This window comes from Cygnus olor, chromosome 13 (assembly GCF_009769625.2).
Source record: "Cygnus olor isolate bCygOlo1 chromosome 13, bCygOlo1.pri.v2, whole genome shotgun sequence".
In the NCBI taxonomy this organism is placed as follows: domain Eukaryota; kingdom Metazoa; phylum Chordata; class Aves; order Anseriformes; family Anatidae; genus Cygnus; species Cygnus olor.
Genome location: NC_049181.1, coordinates 13,631,556 through 13,642,371, shown reverse-complemented (window position 1 = coordinate 13,642,371; position 10,816 = coordinate 13,631,556). Strand labels below are relative to the sequence as shown.

At 50.3% G+C, this 10,816-nt stretch overlaps 1 long non-coding RNA gene across 2 annotated transcripts; it reads right to left on the bottom strand.

The window, feature by feature from the left end:
* Positions 1–236: 236 nt before the first annotated feature.
* Positions 237–8,370, bottom strand: LOC121077203. Of its 2 annotated transcripts, XR_005823947.1 has the most exons (4): positions 7,188–8,370; positions 6,355–6,773; positions 4,306–5,919; positions 237–3,734 (listed from the first exon to the last, which is right to left on the bottom strand). It is a non-coding gene; the product is annotated as an uncharacterized LOC121077203 (long non-coding RNA). The 2 variants fall into 2 exon arrangements; XR_005823946.1 differs by lacking the exon at positions 7,188–8,370 and having other exon boundaries at positions 6,355–7,043.
* Positions 8,371–10,816: the final 2,446 nt, after the last annotated feature.

Sequence of the window (10,816 nt, the reverse complement as noted above, 5' to 3'; positions counted from 1 at the left end):
GAAGTCCCTTCCAACTATTCTATTATATTCTGTCCTGTTCCGTTCCGTCCCATCCCCATCCCCGTCCCACCCCACCCCAGCAGCAGCGAGGCCCAGCCAGAGCCCAGCAGCACCCAGGGGTGCCCCAGCCAGGCTGTGCTGCACCCTGAGCCAGCCCCGCTCCTGCACTCCGGCCTTGGCTGAGCCAGGCTGCCTTAAGCTGCCTTTAACAGAGACTCGAGAGCACTCCATTTTGAAACAAAATGTTTTGTTTTATTTTATGTTATTTATTTTATTTTTATCATAACAATCAAAATAGTGCATTTTCAAATTGTCAAATACAGTATTTCAGCTTGAAGCTTGGCCCTTTGGGTGAACTTGCACTGAATTCTGTACAGTTTAGCAAATATTTTCTTTCCATCTAAACCAAATAGTTTTCTTCGCAGACTTCTTCCCAGTTTGCTTTCAGAACCTTCCTGCAGTTTGGGAGCAGCTCAAGTGGCTGCATCCTTCATCAACTTTTGCCTTCATTCTGTTCTGGTCTGGTGCCGTTTTCACCACTTTTAAGTCACTTTCAGGTATATTTTAGATGTGGAGAGCCGGGATGTGGCTTCAGAGGACCTGGAGTTCATATGCAGGTTGAAACTAATGAAGGTGGTGTCCGAAGTGCAGGGAAAAGTCGGTGTCCTTTCTGAGCACTTTGCAGGGATGTGCACAATGCCATCACTTTTCCACTGGCTGGGGAGGCTTTCAGGAGCCCTGGCAAACCCATACCCAGGAGGATTACCTTCTTTTGGCACTGCCCTCCAGCCCCACAGCAAGGAGATTGCTGAGCTGGGGCGTCTGGTGGGGTTTTGCCTATTGGTATCAACTGGTTATCAGCTGATTGCTGAAGAACTGGAAGAAAATTAAGGCTGAACCCCACTGCTTCCCCCCAGCTACAGGGCAGGGTGGCTTCTCATGTGGGTGCTGCCCCAGGCAAGGGCACCCACATGAGCACCAAATCTGCCCAACAAAGATTTTGGCCTCACTTACACCTAAAAATATCTGCTGGCATAGCAGTGTGAAGTGCAGGGAGTCCCATTTCCAAAATAAATTTTTAAAAAAGGCCTTTCTTTTGGTGCAAAACTGACACCTGCACGAAGCAGTCTTTTTCTGCAGCTGCCCTAGACGAGCAGGTCTGGGTAGCTCTGCCAGGCACGTGCGTGCATCTGCATGGTTACGGTGACTAATCTCTCGTACGACACTTGGAAGAAATTATGATAGATGTAGTGAGCAACTGTTTGCATCGGCAGGGTGATTTAGATGAATCGTTCTCAGGCTGCTTCCTCCCACCTTCCTGCTAAATGAACTCTTCGCTGCTTCAATTAAGAAAAGTCTGGCACTCGAGGAAGCAACGGCAAGGAAAGAAACGATGGTGGAGGTATCAATGAGACCTTTTCTAATTACACAGTGCCAGAAACTCTGACGTAAATCACGCTGAAGAAAAATACCTGCAGAGTGCTGGAAGAATTCAGGCTCGTTTGAGTGTGCAAGGACCGCTCATACAATCACAGGAGAAGCAGACTGAATTAAGGTCAGCAATCAGAGCTTCTTGGCTCCTGTGGCACAGAGGTGAGGTTACAGGCACAAACACCAGGACCAAACAGAGTGCAATTGGTGCAAAATACTCCCAAACCTTTTATTTATTTTTTATTTTTAGATGCAGAGCATCGCCCATCGGTACGGCACGGCGCCTGCCAAGGTGCTCAGCTCAGAAAGAGTTAATCCAGGTATACCCTAACAACTGAAAACCTGCATAATTGAAAAGTAGCTGAGGCATTAATCTTCCTTCTCAGTACCTTGAGTCCTCTTTAAAAAGATTATTTTGTCTTCAGAGACAGCTTTAATGCTGCTTAATGAATTGCTTATAAATGAAGGATTTTTTTTCCCCCTACATGGGGACAGGCTGACTGCTACGCTGATTTTTGTCAGTGCAAAAGAGACAATTAACTTTTGTCAACTATACAAAGATAATAGTTGTTCTCCACAAATACCACTATGCTGTTTGGCATATTTAGGGCCGATTTATCTTGTCCTTTTGGCTGAGCCTGCTTAGTGGCAGCGACATATCCATTTCCCTTGGCTGGCTCAAGGGAGCTCTTTGTGCTTACCAAAATAATTACTGGCCCTTGTGCACCCCCAGGAAGGGGTCGAATCCAGCAACACCAGGCTGGGAAATCCAGAACGGCCTCTGCAGGAGAGACGGACGCACAGACAAGTCTATTTATGCCACAGAAACTCAGGACAAACCACCAGCCTCGTGTCCAGCCGCCTCCTGCTTTGTCCCCATGGCCCCAGCCCCGTGCAGTGCGCACACTTCGCTGCCCCAGAATGGGCTTTTTGTTTGGCACCTGAAAAGCCTGCTCATTCAGCCCAGCTACCCAAAACTGCAGTAAATGGCAAGGGAAAGAAGGAAAACTTTGTATTCCTTCGGGACTCTGAGTACACAGTGACAGGGGCAATGCTGCTGTGGGACGGAGCATCAGAGCCCCCCTTTGCTGAAAAGGCTTTTGTTAGCAGGACGGTTTGTATGGCAGAGGCTGAACTGTGCATGTGATTCGTATGGCCTCAGCCAAAGCCATTTCACCCCATTTTGTCAGGCCGGGACGGTTCAGATACAGTTGACGTATTTTGTGGCCAACAAGAATTTTGAGGGTTTTATTTTCTGAGAAAAGCTTTCCTCCTACATTGCCCAACAGCACACAAGTTACTCAAGGTGTTCGGTGTCCCACAGCAGGACAATAAATCAAGGAGAGGAAGGGAGAGGGCACAATGTCCCTGTTTGTCCTCCTGCCCCTGTCCTCTTGCAGGCAGGGATGCTGCAGGGTGGCTCCTGCTGGTCCCCGTGGCTCTGAGCCCCTCTCTCCCTTACTCTGCCCTTTCTTCCTCCCAGCCACAAGCCCACGGTCCTGCCCCATTCAGGGGACGGCTGGAGGGCAGCTTTTGGACACACCAGGGTCTCCCCCAGATCCCCACCAGCTGCATTCAGAAAAAGGAGCTGAGATTATACCCTGGCTGTGCTTCAACCCCAGCAAAAGGGCTGGTTTAGAGCTCTGGGCACTAACACCCTCACCACTAGCCAGGGTGCAAGAAATGTCTTAATGACACACCAACAGCACCTCCCTGCCTGCAGCGAGGGGCTCAGTCACCCCGTTGGCGAAGGCTCATTTTCTTCGTCCTCATTACGGGAAATAGCCTGCTCGGATCCAGCAGCCATCCAAGATGTTTCCTCCTACGAAGCGTGGTGCTTTTGGCTGCCAATTACAGGAAGGGAGCTCTGCAGCCCTCTGCAAATTGCTGGGTGAAAGCTTCGATAGGAGCACACGGGCACTGATCCCGTTCCTGGCGGCTGGCTTGCTTGAAAACAGCGGATGGAAACCCAGAGGCCAGGAGGACAGAAAGCCTGGACGTGGTGGGGATCAGCGGGGGAAGAGCACCGAGAGCTGTAACACACAAGGCATCAACCCAACAGCAGAAAAAGGTGCCAGAGATATTTAGGGTTTGTATACATACATTACGCACACACACACATATATAAGACTGACAAGTCATATCTATACGTGCAATATGAGCAAGATGTTGCTATGGCAATCTTAATTCTGCATTCCTTATATTAAGAAGAAGGCTGGAAGTTGTTTGGCACCGCGACTGCCTTTTTGTTACGGTACGTGCGGCATTCAGCCCAGCAGGACTCTGATCTCTGCCTCCCGGAGCTATGGAAATAGAAATCACTGCTAACAATAACATGGCCACGCGGTGGCCTTGGATGCAGAGTCCTTAAAAAAAAGAAAGAAAAAAAAAAAAAAAAAGGAAGATGCAGATAGGAAAAGAGGCTGCATGTGCAGCAAAACCAGGCTCCTGTGCTGTGGTGGGAGCCCTGCCAAAAGCTGACATCCCCAGCCCCAGGCTGTGATCTTGGGGCTTGGCTTGGTTTTGCTTCCCCCAAAGGAAAGACCTGGGATGAATTTACTCAGCCTCTCCGGCAGAAGCTTTAAAGACATTATTAAAGCGTGAAAATACGCAAAGATCTCCAGAACAACCAAGTGGGGCTTGAAGGTAGGTCCTGGAGCTGTCATATCAGAGAAGCTTGCAGAAAAATGCATTCACAGCCACAGATTTTGGGGCTTTTCCCGTCGGATGCTGCAGATCTGTTACTAACCACGTGGAGGAGGTGGCCGCACTGCCATACCTGAAGCCGTGGGATGGAGATGCTGCACGTCCAGGTGCATGGGGATGGTCAGCACCCAGATGGGGAGCGAAACACAAAAATGGGGAAATACTTACCTCACGTGCAGAACTAGATGCCACGCTTTGTGAGTCTCATAAAGCCTTTTGTGCTGAAAATCCTGCTCCGGATGAGGATGGGGATGTTTCTGTGGTCCTGATCTGCCCAAAACTTCTTTGCGGAGCCGGAGACACGGACACGCTCCCCTGCATGGGCAGCGAAAGCCCTCGCCGTGCCGGGGCCCCAGGGGACGAGCTGCCCCGCTCCCCTGCCTTCGGTGAGGGTCTTGGTGCTGCCGGAGCCCCCCCGCTGGTGATTTATTTGGGAAGAAGCACAGAGCCACCGGCAGCACCGGGGGGCCAGCAGCATCAGGGATGCGCAGGGATGCTGTGCAGTGCGTTTGTGTTGCCTGAAGATGGCAAGCCAACACTGCTGTTTATAATACATGCAAATAACCGTGCCGGAGGAAGAAGGGGCTCCCTACGAATAAGAGGGCTATATTTTCTTCGCAGCCCATGGAACCGCCAGGGCAGACTTGAAATTGCGGTGTTTATCAAACGGGTCCGAGCTTTTTCCTTTCCTCCTCTTTGTTAAGCAGAAGCTGAGGCGCTGCTCCCGGTACGGCACCAGTCCTCGAGCCCAAATGCAAAGTCTGAGGGAGAAATTGCAATGCATCCACTGGCACCAGGGAGCCATAGCGCTAGCGTGTGCAGGCAATAATTTATCCTAAGCCTTCTAGTGGCATTTTATGTCTTTTTGCTGTAGTGCTATTACAGCTTTGATTACTCCATTTTTATGTTTGTCAGCACAGCATATGGGCGAGATAATTTGTATTCAAAGTATTAAACTGGTAATGTAAATTATTAAAGACCCAATTCATAAAGGCAGTGTGCACCACATGCAGATCCCTTCCCCAGATCTCTCCCCTCCTCCCCTGGATTCACAAACCTGGTTAACTGGGTTTGCAAACCAGGGTGGGCATGGGGTGGGACCCCCAGCACGGGTGTGGGATGGGGACAGGGACACTGACACTGCCTGCATGTCCCACTCCTCCCCATGCTCCTGTCGCCCACCGGCGCATCTCATTTCAACATCTCTGAAGATGTGACAGGGATGCCGAAACATTCCCCTGCTTTTACCCTTTTTCCTCCAGAGCACCCCCAAACTCCACCAGTCTTGCCAGGCCATTCAGCTCTCCAGCTGTAACCCCCACAACAATGGGTGACTGGTTTCAGTAGCTGTTTACCCGACCATACACAGCACCGCCGTGTTGAGCAGATGCTGTCTTCTGTTTTTCTCATTACCAAGATTTACTGCCTTATAAGCTTATTATTGACTGACGCTTTAGGCTCTCCTCGGGGCTGAGGACAAGGGGAATGCAAACTCCCGGCCACAGGAGCATCCCTGGCACGGTGCTGGAGCTCCAGGTGCTTTTTGGGGAAAGGCTTCCCCCAGCCTCAACCTCTCCACCCCACAACCACTGCTGGCATGGAGTGGCACACCAGCTCTCCATGACACCAGCACTGAGCTAAGAAGCTGCTTTACTTGTATGTGTGTGTACCAGGTAAAAAGTGCACGCAGGGATGGAAATGGGAGCACAACAAAGCCCTGGAGGTGAGGGAGGTGGATGGAGGAGCAGAGCACATGCTGAGCCACAAGTAGAGAGATGACTTCTGGGAGGGGGAAAAAAAAGAAGTCAGGAAGCCACTATCTGGCTACTTGTCTCCACAACATATCAACATACTCAGAATTCCTTTTCCAATATTTAAAAAAAAAAATTTATACTCACGTTTCATCACCAATTAAAAGAGAGAAAACCCCAACCTGTCCCACACCTGCTGGGGCTCTGTGCCCCAGGCTCCCACCTGGGTGAATAAAATTATTTATTTTTTTAATTATTTTTATTATTTTGGAAGGCATCCACGGAGATGTGGATGCCTCTCGGTGCCTGCAGCCCGAGCCCAGCAGGCTTCCAGATGTCCGCGCGGCTCTCCCACCCCAGACTCCTAATCCCCTACTTTGTCTGAGCCCTGGCTGATTCCTGATGCGTTCAGCTCGCCCAGCCCATGAGCATCCGAATATTTCTCCCTCCCATCCTCACGTTTCACCTTGAAGGAGAAGCGCTTCGCCTTTGTTATCAAGCCAATTAGTTCGGCACAGAAGCGGTGAATAGGACCAAGCAAGGCTCAATGGCCTGTAAAATCCCCAATATTTCAAGACCAGCCAAGGCCAAATATGACATTTTTTTTTTAAAAAAGGGAAAGAAAAGGGTGAGTAACCAGAGTACAACGATGAAAAGAAAACAGCAACCACACCGGTTAACGAAAGGAAAGTTGACAACCAGGGCAGCCATAATTCCCCCTACAACATTGGAAGACCAAAGTTTGCGAGGAACAAAAGGAAATGATTAACAGGGGAAATATGCATGGTACAGAAAAGACTTTTTAGTCCAAAAAGGGATGTCTGTATTTAGCAGCACTTGGTTCCTGTCGTCAGGGCCCTTCGCCTTCCTGGACGCGTTTCTCCCCTGTGAAAGGCAGAAGTCACAAAGGGAGCTCATGCGCAGCCGTGTCACACGCACACCGAGCGCCGCGTGTGTGCCTCGAGGATGAGGGGAAAGAGGCAAAGTGTCTGGAGCAAGTACATAAATAAGGAAAAACCCTCTTATTCAGGAGACGGTTCCTGCTGAATGCATTCAAACCCCTGGAAGTGCCCGTGCCCATGCAAGACCTGAGCACGGACCCCAGCAGACCCACACGAGACCCCCCCCCGCTCCCTTCTACCCGGACCCAAACCCAAGACCCCACGTCCCTTGGCCACCCCCGTGGCACTGTCACAGTCACCTCCATCCCTGCCCAAGCTGACGAGCAATTGTTGCTTTTTTAAATTTTTTTATATATACACACACACACACACACACATATATATATATATATTTTACCTTCCAGTAAGTTAGGAGTGTCAAGTGCGGTCTGGGCTGGGTTTGCAGGGTACTTCCTCATGCTCCCGCAGGTGAGTAATCGCGTTTTAACAGGAAAGGTGAAGGGTTGAGCCTCTAACAGAGCTTTCCCTCCAGGAAAAATGCTAGGGGAGACAGCGAGATCCCCACAGCCCATCTCCCCCAGCTCTACAAACCCTAGGGGGACCCCAAAACCAGCTGTGCACCAGCAGCGGTGACCCCCCAGAGTCAGCATCACCGACAGCAAGATCTTCAATCAAACAGCTCAATGCCATTTCCTCAGGTCCTACCTCAATTCCCGACAAGCCCTTGAAGAAAGGGCTCTCTTCAAAGCTTGCACTGGTTCTTCACCTTACAGCGTGCTCCCAGCAGCTTGCAAAAATTAAGTTACTGCCCAAAGCAATGAGATAAACCCGCTGCAGACCCAGTGCGTTTCCTTTCGCTCTCCCTACTGCAGGGCAGTGCCCGTGGGCAGGATGGGGGCTCGCAGGCACAGGGAGCAGTACTGCAACCAGCTGACGAAGCCCAGCACAGGGAGGATGCCCAGCCCGAGCTCTGAAGCTAAGGAGAAGCAAACACCACCCCGATGTATTTCAGCAGGCGAGAATCGAGCAATCCCCCACACCTGCCACGTGTGTTCCATTTTCTACACCAACATAAAGCACACCCCAAGCTTCACAAAGCAGCAGTTAAAAACACTTACAGGTAATAGGCTCTAACAATGAAGCCAGGACACGTCCCATTAATGTTAAAAAAGAGCTTTTTTCCCACTCCAAGTACCCCCAGGAGGTTTCTAAGGAGAGGGACTGGGAAGAAACAGGCGTGCAGGGGGAGCCCTCGGCCGAGTGGTGCCAGGTCTGGGGGCAGAGCAGTGGCACTGCAGGGCTCAAGAGCCAGCAGCAAACACCTTCAGGACTCCCCCCAGCAGCTCTCGGCTCCTGAAGGTGATTTTCCTGCCTGTTGGATTCAGCCAGCGACATGAAATCGCCCCTTGCCAGGGAGCGGTTACAGGACGGGCGGCCTCTCACCTGCTCCTGCCCCATTTAGGGACCCAGGTGTCCTCAGGACAAGCCCTTGGCAGCCCCAGCTCTGAATGAGGCCGTTAGCACAGCCCAGGAGCCACCCTATACCCTCGGCTCGCTTTATTACATCCATACCAGCCCCATCAGGGGGATCGGACGCTTGCGGGTCACCAAGCACAGCCCAGGCAGTAAACCCTGCCAGGTTTTCCTCGCAGGGCACACAGACCCCACCAGATATGGGTCCCTTGTATGCCACAAGCTGAATCACGCTCAGAGAGCGGCTGCCTGGTGAGCGGGTCCCTCTGCTTCGCTCTACAGAGCGGCCACGATTTGCAATTCAGTTTATTGCATTAAAACCTGGTGCAGGCCTAGCAGAGAGAAACAAACATGTCACTGCTGACGGCCACTCCTCCTCGTCCAAGCATGCTTCCAAAATCCCTCAGATAGGGCTTGCTTGGGGTTTTCTAGGGCAAATGGGGTTTGCCCACTTAAACCGCAAACCAGGTTTCGTAGGGCAGCATTTATCAGGAATAAATAAAGCTACCTAAACAGCCCTTCAGAGGGAACAGATACAGAGGTGTTGTGACTCTGCCGGCATCCCCAGTGCAGGCTCCCACCTTCCTGTGGACCTCTGCTAGAGCTGGAGCTGTTTACTGCTAATTGACTCAACGTGCGCTCGGACCAGGATTTTTAATTAATTTTATTACAGAAAAATTAATGCACTGCTTCCCCACAGATGCATTAGGGTACCAACGAACCTGTATCACTGGTCTGCATCCCCTGCTCTCACTAACACACTGCTGGGCTTATTTTGGGAAGCAGAAGGCTCTGCCCACAGGTGCTCCCCCTCGAGGAAAACCTACAGTTGCCTCTCTGCCACCCCATACTTTAGGCATCCAGAGAGGGGTCCCCAACCCTTCCTGAAGGGAGCTCCTTGTGCTCACAGCCTGCCTTACAGCCCACAAAGGAGGATGCAACACATCGCATTTGGGGAACGAAAGCCACGTCGCAGTCAGCTCCAGCAAATTCACTCAAGAGCAAGGCTCTCTCCAACCTTTCCCTCCCCTCAATCTGTTTTATCGTTACCCTTCCCTGCTTCTAGCAGGGTTAATAAGAGACACATTTATTCTGGGTGGCTCTGGAGTGAAGTTGAGCAAGAAGTTTTAGCTGCACAGCAGCCCAAAGGAGAATGGTGCCTGCTTTGAAACGCAAGCATCTCAAGGCGTGTGGAGGGTGTTCTGTCAAAAAAAAAAACACGAGCTGTGTGAAATTAAGCAGCTCCCAATATCTGGAGATGACAACATCTCCAAACACAAAAACCAGCGGTGGTGGAGCAGGGGGAAAATCCTGTGCTATTTATGTACATTCACACTGTGGTGTTTGTCAATGGCAGAGCATTCGGGGGGAAGAAGCATCATCACTACATCTGCAATATCCAAATTCCAGTCCCCAGAGTCCTGCGCTAGCGTTGTATTGAACAGCATCCCCCAGGCATGCCATATTTCAGGAATGTGCCGAGCAGGAAGAGGTGCATGGGAAGGCCCAAGACCTTAATCAAGCCCTGAAACTCAATAGATTTCCAATATAACTAAGACAAAGAGGTGTCAGCTCTAGTTCTTATTTGCTAATACTATCAATAGGGGCTCAGCTCACTAGCAGTTAATTCAAAGCCAGGCTCGATTTGCACAGCAGTGATCTACACTAATTCCCATATGTGGCTAAGGGGAGATTTTGCCAACTAGACAATAGAAACAGCATTAGAGCTCCTGAAACGATGCCATTGCTTTTCTCTTCTGCTCCACCACTTCCCATCAAGTTTCCACGTACTGGCATCTCCAGTTGTCTTCTCCCTCACGACAAGTCACATGGAAAGGGTAGGGAATACAAGGGTATCTATTTCTTTTCCAGATGCAGTTTTTATTCAGGCTTTTAAAACACAACTTCCCATAAACTGGGAGCCAATTTCACACTTGCTTTTAGTTGTTGTTCATTAAAGACACTAAGAATTGCCATAATTAAGCAATTATGGAAATATTTCTAAGTGATCCAACCAAAACTTAGCCTTAAAAAAAAAAGTGCCACATGTTGCTATATTCCATAAAAGTTTATTAGCTTGCCTCATCTGATACCAAGCATTGCTTGTTTTTGCTTTCAGGTTGTAGCCCATCTCAACATTAGATCAGGCTCAGTTTTGCCAAGACACTATGGTTATTGAGAAGTCACAGAAAGCCAGACATGTACCCAATTAGGCAATGAAGCTGTTTTATCCACATTTGAATTATTTTTACTGCCTGTAAGCCTGGCCCTCATTAATCTGCAATTTGGCTCAAAGGGAGCCGTAGCAGCAGCCCATACCCAGAGTTTACACTAATGAGTTACCCTGTCCTCTTAAGTCAGCTGTGCGTGGCAGCGCGCCTCTTTGACCTGCTGTTAATGCAAGTACCTCCTCACGCCCATCTCCTCCTGGCTGCCAAGCAAACACCGAGCCACAGAAGGAGCACGAAGGGGTGCTCGCCTTCCCTTCCCTGTGCTGCCACTGCTGGGGAAGAGCAGGATTAGAGCCGGCAGACAGAGACCGAGTGGTACCGC